At 41.9% G+C, this 14,365-nt stretch overlaps 1 long non-coding RNA gene and 28 other non-coding genes across 29 annotated transcripts in view; 1 reads left to right on the top strand and 28 right to left on the bottom strand.

The window, feature by feature from the left end:
* Positions 1–148: 148 nt before the first annotated feature.
* Positions 149–220, bottom strand: Trnag-ucc (transfer RNA glycine (anticodon UCC)). Its single transcript has one exon. It is a non-coding gene; the product is annotated as a tRNA-Gly (tRNA).
* A 170-nt stretch (positions 221–390) lies between these two features.
* On the bottom strand, positions 391–462 carry Trnag-ucc (transfer RNA glycine (anticodon UCC)). The gene has a single exon. It is a non-coding gene; the product is annotated as a tRNA-Gly (tRNA).
* Positions 463–632: 170 nt separating this feature from the next.
* Trnag-ucc (transfer RNA glycine (anticodon UCC)) lies at positions 633–704 on the bottom strand. The gene has a single exon. It is a non-coding gene; the product is annotated as a tRNA-Gly (tRNA).
* Positions 705–874: 170 nt separating this feature from the next.
* Trnag-ucc (transfer RNA glycine (anticodon UCC)) lies at positions 875–946 on the bottom strand. Its single transcript has one exon. It is a non-coding gene; the product is annotated as a tRNA-Gly (tRNA).
* A 170-nt stretch (positions 947–1,116) lies between these two features.
* Positions 1,117–1,188, bottom strand: Trnag-ucc (transfer RNA glycine (anticodon UCC)). The gene has a single exon. It is a non-coding gene; the product is annotated as a tRNA-Gly (tRNA).
* A 170-nt stretch (positions 1,189–1,358) lies between these two features.
* On the bottom strand, positions 1,359–1,430 carry Trnag-ucc (transfer RNA glycine (anticodon UCC)). The gene has a single exon. It is a non-coding gene; the product is annotated as a tRNA-Gly (tRNA).
* A 170-nt stretch (positions 1,431–1,600) lies between these two features.
* Positions 1,601–1,672, bottom strand: Trnag-ucc (transfer RNA glycine (anticodon UCC)). Its single transcript has one exon. It is a non-coding gene; the product is annotated as a tRNA-Gly (tRNA).
* A 170-nt stretch (positions 1,673–1,842) lies between these two features.
* Positions 1,843–1,914, bottom strand: Trnag-ucc (transfer RNA glycine (anticodon UCC)). Its single transcript has one exon. It is a non-coding gene; the product is annotated as a tRNA-Gly (tRNA).
* A 170-nt stretch (positions 1,915–2,084) lies between these two features.
* Trnag-ucc (transfer RNA glycine (anticodon UCC)) lies at positions 2,085–2,156 on the bottom strand. Its single transcript has one exon. It is a non-coding gene; the product is annotated as a tRNA-Gly (tRNA).
* A 169-nt stretch (positions 2,157–2,325) lies between these two features.
* Positions 2,326–2,397, bottom strand: Trnag-ucc (transfer RNA glycine (anticodon UCC)). The gene has a single exon. It is a non-coding gene; the product is annotated as a tRNA-Gly (tRNA).
* Positions 2,398–2,567: 170 nt separating this feature from the next.
* Trnag-ucc (transfer RNA glycine (anticodon UCC)) lies at positions 2,568–2,639 on the bottom strand. Its single transcript has one exon. It is a non-coding gene; the product is annotated as a tRNA-Gly (tRNA).
* A 170-nt stretch (positions 2,640–2,809) lies between these two features.
* Trnag-ucc (transfer RNA glycine (anticodon UCC)) lies at positions 2,810–2,881 on the bottom strand. The gene has a single exon. It is a non-coding gene; the product is annotated as a tRNA-Gly (tRNA).
* A 170-nt stretch (positions 2,882–3,051) lies between these two features.
* Trnag-ucc (transfer RNA glycine (anticodon UCC)) lies at positions 3,052–3,123 on the bottom strand. Its single transcript has one exon. It is a non-coding gene; the product is annotated as a tRNA-Gly (tRNA).
* A 170-nt stretch (positions 3,124–3,293) lies between these two features.
* On the bottom strand, positions 3,294–3,365 carry Trnag-ucc (transfer RNA glycine (anticodon UCC)). The gene has a single exon. It is a non-coding gene; the product is annotated as a tRNA-Gly (tRNA).
* A 170-nt stretch (positions 3,366–3,535) lies between these two features.
* On the bottom strand, positions 3,536–3,607 carry Trnag-ucc (transfer RNA glycine (anticodon UCC)). Its single transcript has one exon. It is a non-coding gene; the product is annotated as a tRNA-Gly (tRNA).
* Positions 3,608–3,777: 170 nt separating this feature from the next.
* Positions 3,778–3,849, bottom strand: Trnag-ucc (transfer RNA glycine (anticodon UCC)). The gene has a single exon. It is a non-coding gene; the product is annotated as a tRNA-Gly (tRNA).
* Positions 3,850–4,019: 170 nt separating this feature from the next.
* On the bottom strand, positions 4,020–4,091 carry Trnag-ucc (transfer RNA glycine (anticodon UCC)). The gene has a single exon. It is a non-coding gene; the product is annotated as a tRNA-Gly (tRNA).
* Positions 4,092–4,261: 170 nt separating this feature from the next.
* On the bottom strand, positions 4,262–4,333 carry Trnag-ucc (transfer RNA glycine (anticodon UCC)). The gene has a single exon. It is a non-coding gene; the product is annotated as a tRNA-Gly (tRNA).
* Positions 4,334–4,503: 170 nt separating this feature from the next.
* On the bottom strand, positions 4,504–4,575 carry Trnag-ucc (transfer RNA glycine (anticodon UCC)). The gene has a single exon. It is a non-coding gene; the product is annotated as a tRNA-Gly (tRNA).
* A 170-nt stretch (positions 4,576–4,745) lies between these two features.
* Trnag-ucc (transfer RNA glycine (anticodon UCC)) lies at positions 4,746–4,817 on the bottom strand. Its single transcript has one exon. It is a non-coding gene; the product is annotated as a tRNA-Gly (tRNA).
* Positions 4,818–4,987: 170 nt separating this feature from the next.
* On the bottom strand, positions 4,988–5,059 carry Trnag-ucc (transfer RNA glycine (anticodon UCC)). Its single transcript has one exon. It is a non-coding gene; the product is annotated as a tRNA-Gly (tRNA).
* Positions 5,060–5,229: 170 nt separating this feature from the next.
* Trnag-ucc (transfer RNA glycine (anticodon UCC)) lies at positions 5,230–5,301 on the bottom strand. The gene has a single exon. It is a non-coding gene; the product is annotated as a tRNA-Gly (tRNA).
* A 170-nt stretch (positions 5,302–5,471) lies between these two features.
* Trnag-ucc (transfer RNA glycine (anticodon UCC)) lies at positions 5,472–5,543 on the bottom strand. Its single transcript has one exon. It is a non-coding gene; the product is annotated as a tRNA-Gly (tRNA).
* A 170-nt stretch (positions 5,544–5,713) lies between these two features.
* Trnag-ucc (transfer RNA glycine (anticodon UCC)) lies at positions 5,714–5,785 on the bottom strand. Its single transcript has one exon. It is a non-coding gene; the product is annotated as a tRNA-Gly (tRNA).
* A 169-nt stretch (positions 5,786–5,954) lies between these two features.
* Positions 5,955–6,026, bottom strand: Trnag-ucc (transfer RNA glycine (anticodon UCC)). Its single transcript has one exon. It is a non-coding gene; the product is annotated as a tRNA-Gly (tRNA).
* Positions 6,027–6,196: 170 nt separating this feature from the next.
* Trnag-ucc (transfer RNA glycine (anticodon UCC)) lies at positions 6,197–6,268 on the bottom strand. Its single transcript has one exon. It is a non-coding gene; the product is annotated as a tRNA-Gly (tRNA).
* Positions 6,269–6,438: 170 nt separating this feature from the next.
* Positions 6,439–6,510, bottom strand: Trnag-ucc (transfer RNA glycine (anticodon UCC)). Its single transcript has one exon. It is a non-coding gene; the product is annotated as a tRNA-Gly (tRNA).
* A 170-nt stretch (positions 6,511–6,680) lies between these two features.
* On the bottom strand, positions 6,681–6,752 carry Trnag-ucc (transfer RNA glycine (anticodon UCC)). Its single transcript has one exon. It is a non-coding gene; the product is annotated as a tRNA-Gly (tRNA).
* Positions 6,753–11,007: 4,255 nt separating this feature from the next.
* LOC129966572 (uncharacterized) overlaps positions 11,008–14,365 on the top strand; it is a 30,007-nt gene continuing 26,649 nt past the window's right edge. Inside the window, exon 1 of the long non-coding RNA XR_008784271.1 lies at positions 11,008–11,145. This is a non-coding gene — a long non-coding RNA (uncharacterized LOC129966572). The remainder of the gene's footprint in view (positions 11,146–14,365) is intronic.

Raw genomic sequence — 14,365 nt, forward strand, 5'->3', positions numbered from 1 at the left:
CTCTACAAAAACGGAAAAGAAACAGATGAAAGCGAGAGGGAATAGGAACTTCCCGAGGTAAAAGAATAGGCCGCGAGAACGCGGTATTTCCGGAACGTTCCATTAAGCCACGCCCAACTCCAGGGTGGCGGTGTATGTAAAAATGACTTGCGTCGGCCGGGAGTCGAACCCGGGTCAACTGCTTGGAAGGCAGCTATGCTAACCGTTATACCACCGACGCGACGGAACGACTGACACATTTCCTCTACAAAAACGGAAAAGAAACAGGTGAAAGCGAGAGGGAATAGGAATTTCCCGATGTAAAAGAATAGGCCGCGAGAACGCGGTATTTCCGGAACTTTCCATTAAGCCACGCCCAACTCCAGGGTGGCGGTGTATGTAAAAATGACTTGCGTCGGCCGGGAGTCGAACCCGGGTCAACTGCTTGGAAGGCAGCTATGCTAACCGTTATACCACCGACGCGACGGAACGACTGACACATTTCCTCTACAAAAACGGAAAAGAAACAGATGAAAGCGAGAGGGAATAGGAACTTCCCGAGGTAAAAGAATAGGCCGCGAGAACGCGGTATTTCCGGAACTTTCCATTAAGCCACGCCCAACTCCAGGGTGGCGGTGTATGTAAAAATGACTGGCGTCAGCCGGGAGTCGAACCCGGGTCAACTGCTTGGAAGGCAGCTATGCTAACCGTTATACCACCGACGCGACGGAACGACTGACACATTTCCTCTACAAAAACGGAAAAGAAACAGATGAAAGCGAGACGGAATAGGAACTTCCCGAGGTAAAAGAATAGGCCGCGAGAACGCGGTATTTCCGGAACTTTCCATTAAGCCACGCCCAACTCCAGGGTGGCGGTGTATGTAAAAATGACTTGCGTCGGCCGGGAGTCGAACCCGGGTCAACTGCTTGGAAGGCAGCTATGCTAACCGTTATACCACCGACGCGACGGAACGACTGACACATTTCCTCTACAAAAACGGAAAAGAAACAGATGAAAGCGAGAGGGAATAGGAACTTCCCGAGGTAAAAGAATAGGCCGCGAGAACGCGGTATTTCCGGAACTTTCCATTAAGCCACGCCCAACTCCAGGGTGGCGGTGTATGTAAAAATGACTTGCGTCGGCCGGGAGTCGAACCCGGGTCAACTGCTTGGAAGGCAGCTATGCTAACCGTTATACCACCGACGCGACGGAACGACTGACACATTTCCTCTACAAAAACGGAAAAGAAACAGATGAAAGCGAGAGGGAATAGGAACTTCAAGAGGTAAAAAAATAGGCCGCGAGAACGCGGTATTTCCGGAACTTTCCATTAAGCCACGCCCAACTCCAGGGTGGCGGTGTATGTAAAAATGACTTGCGTCGGCCGGGAGTCGAACCCGGGTCAACTGCTTGGAAGGCAGCTATGCTAACCGTTATACCACCGACGCGACGGAACGACTGACACATTTCCTCTACAAAAACGGAAAAGAAACAGATGAAAGCGAGAGGGAATAGGATCTTCCCAAGGTAAAAGAATAGGCCGCGAGAACGCGGTATTTCCGGAACTTTCCATTAAGCCACGCCCAACTCCAGGGTGGCGGTGTATGTAAAAATGACTTGCGTCGGCCGGGAGTCGAACCCGGGTCAACTGCTTGGAAGGCAGCTATGCTAACCGTTATACCACCGACGCGACGGAACGACTGACACATTTCCTCTACAAAAACGGAAAAGAAACAGATGAAAGCGAGAGGGAATAGGAACTTCCCGAGGTAAAAGAATAGGCCGCGAGAACGCGGTATTTCCGGAACTTTCCATTAAGCCACGCCCAACTCCAGGGTGGCGGTGTATGTAAAAATGACTTGCGTCGGCCGGGAGTCGAACCCGGGTCAACTGCTTGGAAGGCAGCTATGCTAACCGTTATACCACCGACGCGACGGAACGACTGACACATTTCCTCTACAAAAACGGAAAAGAAACAGATGAAAGCGAGACGGAATAGGAACTTCCCGAGGTAAAAGAATAGGCCGCGAGAACGCGGTATTTCCGGAACTTTCCATTAAGCCACGCCCAACTCCAGGGTGGCGGTGTATGTAAAAATGACTTGCGTCGGCCGGGAGTCGAACCCGGGTCAACTGCTTGGAAGGCAGCTATGCTAACCGTTATACCACCGACGCGACGGAACGACTGACACATTTCCTCTACAAAAACGGAAAAGAAACAGGTGAAAGCGAGAGGGAATAGGAACTTCCCGAGGTAAAAGAATAGGCCGCGAGAACGCGTATTTCCGGAACTTTCCATTAAGCCACGCCCAACTCCAGGGTGGCGGTGTATATAAAAATGACTTGCGTCGGCCGGGAGTCGATCCCGGGTCCACTGCTTGGAAGGCAGCTATGCTAACCGTTATACCACCGACGCGACGGAACGACTGACACATTTCCTCTACAAAAACGGAAAAGAAACAGATGAAAGCGAGAGGGAATAGGAACTTCCCGAGGTAAAAGGATAGGCCGCGAGAACGCGGTATTTCCGGAACTTTCCATTAAGCCACGCCCAACTCCAGGGTGGCGGTGTATGTAAAAATGACTTGCGTCGGCCGGGAGTCGAACCCGGGTCAACTGCTTGGAAGGCAGCTATGCTAACCGTTATACCACCGACGCGACGGAACGACTGCCACATTTCCTCTACAAAAACGGAAAAGAAACAGATGAAAGCGAGAGGGAATAGGAACTTCCCGAGGTAAAAGAATAGGCCGCGAGAACGCGGTATTTCCGGAACTTTCCATTAAGCCACGCCCAACTCCAGGGTGGCGGTGTATGTAAAAATGACTTGCGTTGGCCGGGAGTCGAACCCGGGTCAACTGCTTGGAAGGCAGCTATGCTAACCGTTATACCACCGACGCGACGGAACGACTGACACATTTCCTCTACAAAAACGGAAAAGAAACAGATGAAAGCGAGAGGGAATAGGAACTTCCCGAGGTAAAAGAATAGGCCGCGAGAACGCGGTATTTCCGGAACTTTCCATTAAGCCACGCCCAACTCCAGGGTGGCGGTGTATGTAAAAATGACTTGCGTCGGCCGGGAGTCGAACCCGGGTCAACTGCTTGGAAGGCAGCTATGCTAACCGTTATACCACCGACGCGACGGAACGACTGACACATTTCCTCTACAAAAACGGAAAAGAAACAGATGAAAGCGAGAGGGAATAGGAACTTCCCGAGGTAAAAGAATAGGCCGCGAGAACGCGGTATTTCCGGAACTTTCCATTAAGCCATGCCCAATTCCAGGGTGGCGGTGTATGTAAAAATGACTTGCGTCGGCCGGGAGTCGAACCTGGGTCCACTGCTTGGAAGGCAGCTATGCTAACCGTTATACCACCGACGCGAAGGAACGACTGACACATTTCCTCTACAAAAACGGAAAAGAAACAGATGAAAGCGAGAGGGAATAGGAACTTCCCGAGGTAAAAGAATAGGCCGCGAGAACGCGGTATTTCCGGAACTTTCCATTAAGCCACGCCCAACTCCAGGGTGGCGGTGTATGTAAAAATGACTGGCGTCGGCCGGGAGTCGAACCCGGGTCAACTGCTTGGAAGGCAGCTATGCTAACCGTTATACCACCGACGCGACGGAACGACTGACACATTTCCTCTACAAAAACGGAAAAGAAACAGATGAAAGCGAGAGGGAATAGGAACTTCCCGAGGTAAAAGAATAGGCCGCGAGAACGCGGTATTTCCGGAACTTTCCATTAAGCCACGCCCAACTCCAGGGTGGCGGTGTATGTAAAAATGACTTGCGTCGGCCGGGAGTCGAACCCGGGTCAACTGCTTGGAAGGCAGCTATGCTAACCGTTATACCACCGACGCGACGGAACGACTGACACATTTCCTCTACAAAAACGGAAAAGAAACAGATGAAAGCGAGAGGGAATAGGAACTTCCCGAGGTAAAAGAATAGGCCGCGAGAACGCGGTATTTCCGGAACTTTCCATTAAGCCATGCCCAATTCCAGGGTGGCGGTGTATGTAAAAATGACTTGCGTCGGCCGGGAGTCGAACCTGGGTCCACTGCTTGGAAGGCAGCTATGCTAACCGTTATACCACCGACGCGAAGGAACGACTGACACATTTCCTCTACAAAAACGGAAAAGAAACAGATGAAAGCGAGAGGGAATAGGAACTTCCCGAGGTAAAAGAATAGGCCGCGAGAACGCGGTATTTCCGGAACTTTCCATTAAGCCACGCCCAACTCCAGGGTGGCGGTGTATGTAAAAATGACTGGCGTCGGCCGGGAGTCGAACCCGGGTCAACTGCTTGGAAGGCAGCTATGCTAACCGTTATACCACCGACGCGACGGAACGACTGACACATTTCCTCTACAAAAACGGAAAAGAAACAGATGAAAGCGAGACGGAATAGGAACTTCCCGAGGTAAAAGAATAGGCCGCGAGAACGCGGTATTTCCGGAACTTTCCATTAAGCCACGCCCAACTCCAGGGTGGCGGTGTATGTAAAAATGACTTGCGTCGGCCGGGAGTCGAACCCGGGTCAACTGCTTGGAAGGCAGCTATGCTAACCGTTATACCACCGACGCGACGGAACGACTGACACATTTCCTCTACAAAAACGGAAAAGAAACAGATGAAAGCGAGAGGGAATAGGAACTTCCCGAGGTAAAAGAATAGGCCGCGAGAACGCGGTATTTCCGGAACTTTCCATTAAGCCACGCCCAACTCCAGGGTGGCGGTGTATGTAAAAATGACTTGCGTCGGCCGGGAGTCGAACCCGGGTCAACTGCTTGGAAGGCAGCTATGCTAACCGTTATACCACCGACGCGACGGAACGACTGACACATTTCCTCTACAAAAACGGAAAAGAAACAGATGAAAGCGAGAGGGAATAGGAACTTCAAGAGGTAAAAAAATAGGCCGCGAGAACGCGGTATTTCCGGAACTTTCCATTAAGCCACGCCCAACTCCAGGGTGGCGGTGTATGTAAAAATGACTTGCGTCGGCCGGGAGTCGAACCCGGGTCAACTGCTTGGAAGGCAGCTATGCTAACCGTTATACCACCGACGCGACGGAACGACTGACACATTTCCTCTACAAAAACGGAAAAGAAACAGATGAAAGCGAGAGGGAATAGGATCTTCCCAAGGTAAAAGAATAGGCCGCGAGAACGCGGTATTTCCGGAACTTTCCATTAAGCCACGCCCAACTCCAGGGTGGCGGTGTATGTAAAAATGACTTGCGTCGGCCGGGAGTCGAACCCGGGTCAACTGCTTGGAAGGCAGCTATGCTAACCGTTATACCACCGACGCGACGGAACGACTGACACATTTCCTCTACAAAAACGGAAAAGAAACAGATGAAAGCGAGAGGGAATAGGAACTTCCCGAGGTAAAAGAATAGGCCGCGAGAACGCGGTATTTCCGGAACTTTCCATTAAGCCACGCCCAACTCCAGGGTGGCGGTGTATGTAAAAATGACTTGCGTCGGCCGGGAGTCGAACCCGGGTCAACTGCTTGGAAGGCAGCTATGCTAACCGTTATACCACCGACGCGACGGAACGACTGACACATTTCCTCTACAAAAACGGAAAAGAAACAGATGAAAGCGAGACGGAATAGGAACTTCCCGAGGTAAAAGAATAGGCCGCGAGAACGCGGTATTTCCGGAACTTTCCATTAAGCCACGCCCAACTCCAGGGTGGCGGTGTATGTAAAAATGACTTGCGTCGGCCGGGAGTCGAACCCGGGTCAACTGCTTGGAAGGCAGCTATGCTAACCGTTATACCACCGACGCGACGGAACGACTGACACATTTCCTCTACAAAAACGGAAAAGAAACAGGTGAAAGCGAGAGGGAATAGGAACTTCCCGAGGTAAAAGAATAGGCCGCGAGAACGCGTATTTCCGGAACTTTCCATTAAGCCACGCCCAACTCCAGGGTGGCGGTGTATATAAAAATGACTTGCGTCGGCCGGGAGTCGATCCCGGGTCCACTGCTTGGAAGGCAGCTATGCTAACCGTTATACCACCGACGCGACGGAACGACTGACACATTTCCTCTACAAAAACGGAAAAGAAACAGATGAAAGCGAGAGGGAATAGGAACTTCCCGAGGTAAAAGAATAGGCCGCGAGAACGCGGTATTTCCGGAACTTTCCATTAAGCCACGCCCAACTCCAGGGTGGCGGTGTATGTAAAAATGACTTGCGTCGGCCGGGAGTCGAACCCGGGTCAACTGCTTGGAAGGCAGCTATGCTAACCGTTATACCACCGACGCGACGGAACGACTGACACATTTCCTCTACAAAAACGGAAAAGAAACAGATGAAAGCGAGAGGGAATAGGAACTTCCCGAGGTAAAAGAATAGGCCGCGAGAACGCGGTATTTCCGGAACTTTCCATTAAGCCATGCCCAATTCCAGGGTGGCGGTGTATGTAAAAATGACTTGCGTCGGCCGGGAGTCGAACCTGGGTCCACTGCTTGGAAGGCAGCTATGCTAACCGTTATACCACCGACGCGAAGGAACGACTGGCACATTTCCTCTACAAAAACGGAAAAGAAACAGATGAAAGCGAGAGGTAATAGGAACTTCCCGAGGTAAAAGAATAGGCCGCGAGAACGCGGTATTTCCGGAACTTTCCATTAAGCCACGCCCAACTCCAGGGTGGCGGTGTATGTAAAAATGACTTGCGTCGGCCGGGAGTCGAACCCGGGTCAACTGCTTGGAAGGCAGCTATGCTAACCGTTATACCACCGACGCGACGGAACGACTGACACATTTCCTCTACAAAAACGGAAAAGAAAGAGATGAAAGCGAGAGGGAATAGGAACTTCCCGAGGTAAAAGAATAGGCCGCGAGAACGCGGTATTTCCGGAACTTTCCATTAAGCCACGCCCAACTCCAGGGTGGGTGTGTATGTAAAAATGACTTGCGTCGGCCGGGAGTCGAACCCGGGTCAACTGCTTGGAAGGCAGCTATGCAACCAAATAAATGCTATGGTAAACCTTTTCCAGAGGGAGAGTTTTAGAAGAAAACCTGATTAGCATGCACTTCCTCACTTTTCGATGATTTTGATAATAAAGGTAAGATAATTCAACGCATGAAAAATATTCCTCTGTCTAGAAAGCACAATAAAAGAAAGAATTTGAAACCGGCCGTAAATGGATCAAATCAACAACAACAACAAAAAATATCATTTACTCTGCTTCTTTTATGTCGCTATGTCTTGACGAAAGTAATCATGTCACTAAATCTGCACGTTTAGCTGTTTTGCTCGATATTGTGTAGGAAACATCATTAAGAAAGAATTATTTGCAATAACATCGTTACTAACTACAAATGGCACATATATTTGTTCCGCTGTTAAAAATTAGCTTGCTGAGAAAGAAATTGATTTGAAAAGAAATGTTTTAGTAACAATTTATGGTGCTCCAAATATGGTGGGCAATATGGTTTAATTAGTTTATTTCAAACAGACGTAGGACATTCGATTCTTGAATTCCACTATTATTCACCATCAAACGTGAGACTAAGAGTGGTTTAACATTTCTTGTTATTGTAATGGCGTTAGTCACAAAAATAGTCAACGTCGTATCGTCACGGCTATTAAATAAGCGAAAGTTTGATGCTTTGTTGGATGAAGTCAACTCGGTGTATAATATCTTAATAGTGTATAATATTGTTCGCTGGTTGAGTCGCTGGAACGTACTTCAAAGATTTGTTGACTGTTTGGAAGAATTCTGTTTCTTCAAAATGAGGGGGAGAGGATAGAGCAATACCCACAGTTGTTGAATATTATGTGGCTTTCAAATTTTTTTTTTTACAGACATAGGCCAACATTTCTATGAATTGAACATATAGCTTCAAGGCGCAAATAAAGCGATTATCATCATTATGGATCTCATTCGCACTTTTGACGCTAAACTGCATGCTTTCAGAAACGATATTATTACAAAAAAAAAAAGTACTTCCCGAACTTGGAAAAAAAAATCAAATATTTAGATGTACATAAGAAGCCAGACGAAGAAAAAGTTATTGAAGAATTTATTTCTGTAATTGATTCTTCAATCATGGAATTTTCATCGAGATTTTCTCAGTTCAAAGAATTATCAGAAGTGTTCAAGTTTATTATGTATCCTGATGTGACTTCATTTGATAAACTGAAAACTTGTCCCAATTCGATTGGTTGGAAATTGAAGAATTTGAAATGCAACTGATTGTACTGATTTCCAGTCTAGTTAAATATAGATTCAAAAATTTATTAAAAGAAATGAAAAAGTTGGAATAGATTGAAACAGAGAGATTAACAAGCAATATAAGTAAAAATGTCAGTAACGAAATTTTGGAAACTTGGAATTCGATTCCAGACACATTTAACTGTTTGAAGAAGCTGGCTCATGCTATTTTAACCATATTTTCATCTACTTATGCCTGCGAGTCATTATTTTCAGAGATGAATAACATTAAAGACTCGTTTAGAAACCGTTTGGCAGATGACTCCCAATTCAGCATGCATTCTGCTAAAAGTGTGATTTCACAATCCTAATATAAGTTATTTGTCGTCTAATCCGCTACAACAAAAGTCACAGTAATGTCACAGTAAACGGTTTTGAGTTGTTAGTATTTAGTTTTATTATTTTCCCAATAATCAAAAGTCAAAATTATTTGACTTTTACCTCATTAAATATTTCTTTAGAAAAAAATGGCACGTTAATTCACAATGGTTAGCCACCCCTGTTCTAGACTCTTAATTCCTTCTGAGTTTGTTTTGTGTGGAAGTATTGACTCTTATGTCTCATTTTCGTGTGCAGTTAATGAATTATCAGACTTCCGAACAGCCGCAAACCTTGTCTTTTTTTGTGACTATTCCATTCACATATATCTTTCTTCTCTGATGTAATACGTATCATTTACATTTGCTTTCTTGTCCTCTTAAATTCTCTTATTTTGATCGACATTTTCGAACCATTCATAGATCGGATTTCTTCTCTTTGCAGCATTTTATGAAATTTGCAAGCGGAAATGCTTTCACAGTATTTGCCTTTTAGTCGCCGGAGTAATTTTTTATTTTTGCATTTATCGTATATAAGGTTCAAAATATCAAAATATTATTTCCTTTAAATTTATCATTCGATCAAATGCTAATTTTTTATTGAAATGCTCAACGTGTTTAGTAATAAATATCTCAATAATATGTATTAATCCAAGTAAAACCGCTTTTTATCACTTGTGCATGTGTGTTATTTAGCACTTTGAGTGCCAATTCAGAAATAATTTGGTTAACCATCTAGTCAGTGACAGTCTCTGAAACTTATTTTTGGACTAGGATTTATACTGCGAACATTCCTGAAAAGTACTGTATAAGCTGAGTTTTCGGTGTGATCCAATTTTTATCATATCCTGGACGAACTTTATAGTACGAATGCATATGCATATTATTGAGTAAAAATATGTTACTGTTTAGGAAAAATATGCATATTATTCAGTAAAAATATGTATATTATTGAGTAAAAATTCACCATTAAAATCAAAGTTTAGTTTCTTATTGAAAAAGACATTCTGAATTAAGACGCTTACTACATTCTTCGATAGGACGTAAGGTGCAGGTAAATTTGAAAGCATGGAATAAAACGTTGTTGTTTTTTATGGCACTTGCCATGGACAAGCCCGCTGTTACGAAGACAGCGATTTTAAGCCTGTGGTTTAAGCCTCTTGTTTTTTTAGTAGCGCCAACTAGAGGAAAGAGTACGACTTTCCTACTCACGCATCACTCATTCGCTTGCACAACCCCTTTTTTCAGGAGGGCACATTCACACACAGAAGAACGTAAGAACAACCATGCCCAAACCGGGACTCGAACCCAGGACGCCCAGAACACGAGGAAGTCGCGCTACCCCTATGCCAGGACGCATGATGGAATATAATTCAGACAATTATTATTAAATGAAATTTGAACACTTAATTATCATTTAAATAATTTTATGAAGGATTCCATGTCTTAAAATGTCAATTTTCGAAATTAGCTCCAGATAATAGTGACCAAATTTTTTTTTTTTTTTTTTTTTTTTTGCCATGGCTCTATTAGGAATCATAACTCATAACTTGAGAAAATATAGCTTAGAAAAACAAAAGGAAATCTTAAAAAAAATATTAGTTGTAAGAATATTATGGGTGTAAAAATCAATTCTTGTTAACAAATGCATAAAAAAAATAATACTGTGCTGGAGACATTTAGAGCCCTGAATGTCGCATATTGCACCTGGTAAAGCGAAGTCCACATAAATTCGCAGCGATTTTATTCTCTTTTCTTGATTCTGAAAAAAAAAGGCACTTAAATTATAGGGCTATTATTATAATCACAGGCTAGCTCTCACTCATCCAATGTAGTTAAATATACTCTGTTTTTTATTATTATTATTTTTTTAATTATAGTTGGTATGACCAATTTTGAAGAAAATTCTTTCTAGATTTATTTCGGAAAGATATTCGAACCAATTCTATAGGCATTCTCTCAAACGCATTTTACTTTTTAAATATTATTAAACTAAATAATTTTTGAACTTGTTACTTATTTAATTGAATTTGAATGATAACAATTTATGGAGAATTGTGTCAATGAGTATAAAATTTAAAAAAAAAGGAAACGTAAAAATTTTCACTAGACTTGAAATGCACTTATAAGAAATATCTTCCGTATTACAGTTTATCATACGACCGACAAGTGCTATTAATCTCATGTCAATATTTCATTCTCGAAGTGAACCTTATATAGCATCAACTTCTGTTCGTTTTCTATTTGGAAATGTAAAAAACATCTGATGTTATTAATATGCGTGAAGTATGTATTACCAAATATTATTGCTTGTATCTAAGAAGATAAAAAAAACTGCAAGAGAAGGTAAAAATGCCAATCATTTGTATGACAGGTGAAAACAGTTTTTGTCTGGAAGGTAACATCAGGTACGTAAAAAAGAGTGGGAGGGGACTATCGCTCAGCATCATTAGAAGAGGAGGAGCAGGAAGTGGGATGCTATTAGAGTTCTTTCCCCCCTCTCGTGGCGGAAGGACGTTTCGTAAATTAGTCACGCTTTGTGCCATCCCCTTTCTGCTCGACCCTGGGAGGATAAAGGTTTGTGACCCACGTTGGAGGCAGGTAAATTTGCGTTACTCGATTTGGGCTTCTTTCAAGGATTACGTTTTATTCATCTGTTCTCGATTGACGAATTCTTATTCGTATCTATAAAAAACATGAATAAAGTCAATTCACATTTACATGAAATATGTAAAGTGAACATTGCTAACTGGCATTTGACATTCACTGCGTAAGAAGAAATTAGAAACTGTTATCTCGTCGTTTAACTATTATTATTATATTGCTTGATTGCAAGAAGAAAATAAAAATAAGTTTTTTTTTTGTTTTTTTTTTCAATTTCAGATATTATGATCGTACATATATATATATACTAGCAGTACCCGCACAGCGTTGTCCGTGGCATAACATCCAAGGATGAAAAATTAACTTTAAACTTAAGTCTAGCCTCCTCCCGATCTGACATGGACATGTTACGTAACAAACAAACATAAAAATATATTTAAAATCATCAAAATTAACTACAAAACAATTTTTATAACACACATTCAGAAATATTTAGACTTTTAAAAAGGTAAAAATATGATATGTCCATAAAAAAAATCACAAAATATACAATAGAAACACTGTTTTAAAATTAAAAATTATACAAATAAGTCATTGTATCCACTGTTCCACACTTGTTTATCAACTCCGTATAATCTGATATGAAAATAAAAATCCAACTTGCTTCATAAAATTTCTCTGTAAACTATATTGGCTATTTTTCCTCCTGGTGCCACGACAAAATGATTTTGTTTGGATGTAATTGTAGAAACTGCCACATAAAGTTGTCCATTAAGAATATTAAATAAAAAAATATTTGATAATTTTGTAAAAGAAGCGACTATTTAATGTAATCACCTACCTTAAGAGCTTTAGTTTAATATACACTCATGTCCATAAATCAAGGATAATTCAGAGTCACGTGGAAATCGAACTTTAAATTACATATATCACCTGCAAAATGACTACACACATCTTCAAAAGTCATATGCAAATTGCAGGAAGCCACCAGATGACACCAATAGTACGTCACAATGACGAGAGTAAGAATAAGGAATTCAGGCAAAGTAAAACTGTTCGCAAGCGCTTTATAAGCCTTTCAGTGCAATAACCGCATAATTATGACACAAAGGACGCATTTGGACATTTTTTACGTGGTAGAATTATCGGCCGTCTGGAATATGGGCGTATCCAGTTGGAAGTATCCGAGGAACTTGGAATCGCCCAGAGTGTCATCTCCAGGCTTTGGCAACGATTCCAAGATAATGGCAATGTGAATAAACGTTACAGCCCAGGTCGGCCCCGAGTTGCAACGCCGAATGAGGACCGGTATTTGGCAGTTTCTGACAAAAGAAACAGACGGGGCACAGTATCAGACCTGTCTTGTCAGCTATCTTCAGCCACTGGTGCGACAGTTTCAAGGCAGATCGTGTACAGACGCTTAGGGCAGATTGGTCTATATGCTCGTAGGCCTGTCAGATGTGTTTCACTTATTGCAACTCACTGTGGCCTTCGGTTAGCCTGGAGTAGAGAGCATACATTCTGGACACTGCAACAGTAGGCTTGTGTGATGTTTTCCAACGAGTCCAGGTTTAGCTTGCAGTCTATTTCTAGCTGGACTTTCATATGGAGAGCGCCAGGTACCCATTACCACCAAGAGAACATCATTGAACGACACCGTTACGGTAGTGAAGGATTGCTCGTTTGGGGAGGAATTATTATGGATTCCAGAACTCATCTGCATGTTCAAATTGGAAGCAGGACAGGCCAAATCTATCGGGACGTCTATTGGCCTATCTATCGGGACAGGCCAAATCTATTCATTCTGGAAGAACATGTACGTTTGTTTCAGGGCATTATTGTCGATCGAATAATTCAATTAAAATTTGGATATATACTAGAAGTTACACCTGAAAATAAATTCGCTATAAAATCAGTTAGAAAAACCCTCAATGATTTTTCAACATTCCATATTATTTATAACTTATTTATAACTACTACATATTATTTATAATATTATCCATATTATTTATAACTAAATTAAAGATTAAAAGAGTGAGAAATAATTAAAATAAAACTATTTTTAGTGCATTGATAAATGTAAATTAGTGAGTCTTAAAAAACTATTTTTATCTAGCATGTGATTTGTTTTACTGCAATATTTTTAATATTTATTTCTATCTATATTTTTTAACATTATTTAATTTATTTTCAAGCTTACTCAAGAAATTTTTCGGCAAAAGTTCTGATGTAGCTAGTTATGTAGTTTTGTGAGCATGTAATTATTTATGTCAATATGCAGCACTTCTTCTGTTTTGAAATTGTAAAACAAAATGAAAATAATAACCTCTAACCTCTCTGTGCCTAATTTCCCAACAACAACGTCAGTTTAAGCAATAATTTATTTGGTCATTGTAATTCGGCCTTATTGGCAAAGGGAAGCATCATCTGATGAGAGACCTTTGTGGAACCTCTTATTGGGTGACATTCTATACCATCTTGGTCAAGACAAAATATTGTAAATCTTTTTGTCTATAGTAGAAGCAGAAATGGAAGAATGTCTTTATTAGTTTACACTACATGAAAATTCAGACTTTGGCAGCGATCCTTTGATTTTTATTTGGTAATTTTAAAAATTTCCCAAAGTGAAGCAACTAGAGATTGTTCCTCAGTTATCATTAATAAATTCAAATCGATTGCAAATACACACACACACATATATATATATATATACATAAAAAAAAACAGTGGGAGTTGTTTTCTCAGAACTTTCTCGCATACTCTCTAATAAACTTATCATACCAGAGAACGCCTTTCAAGACATTGGCGAACAATAATAATGAAATACTTTTTGACGTGAATTTAGCATTTTTACTGAATCTATTGTGTCATCCTTGGCGAGTTATTTGGAGATTAATCACTGGCGTGCGGTTAAAAGTAACCAAAAATCGAATTTGGGCTTTAGACACTTTATACTCAATCGATTGAAACAAAGATTCGGCACAAAACTGCAGTTGTAGACACAAAATCCCTTACCAAATTTGTTATATTTAAGTCATTGCGTTTTTGAACTATCGCGTTTACATATTTCTGAAAGTACAGGTCAACATACATTCAACCCGCTGTTGGATTTGGTCCAAAATTTGACAAGAGTCTACATTAAATCTGTGCACCGAATCTTATCTAATTCTCTTCGTTTTATAGTTGTTGTGTTAAATTATATTAGAATGTCTGGACA

The sequence above is a fragment of the Argiope bruennichi genome, chromosome 4 (genome assembly GCF_947563725.1).
Source record: "Argiope bruennichi chromosome 4, qqArgBrue1.1, whole genome shotgun sequence".
NCBI classification, from domain to species: Eukaryota; Metazoa; Arthropoda; class Arachnida; order Araneae; family Araneidae; genus Argiope; species Argiope bruennichi.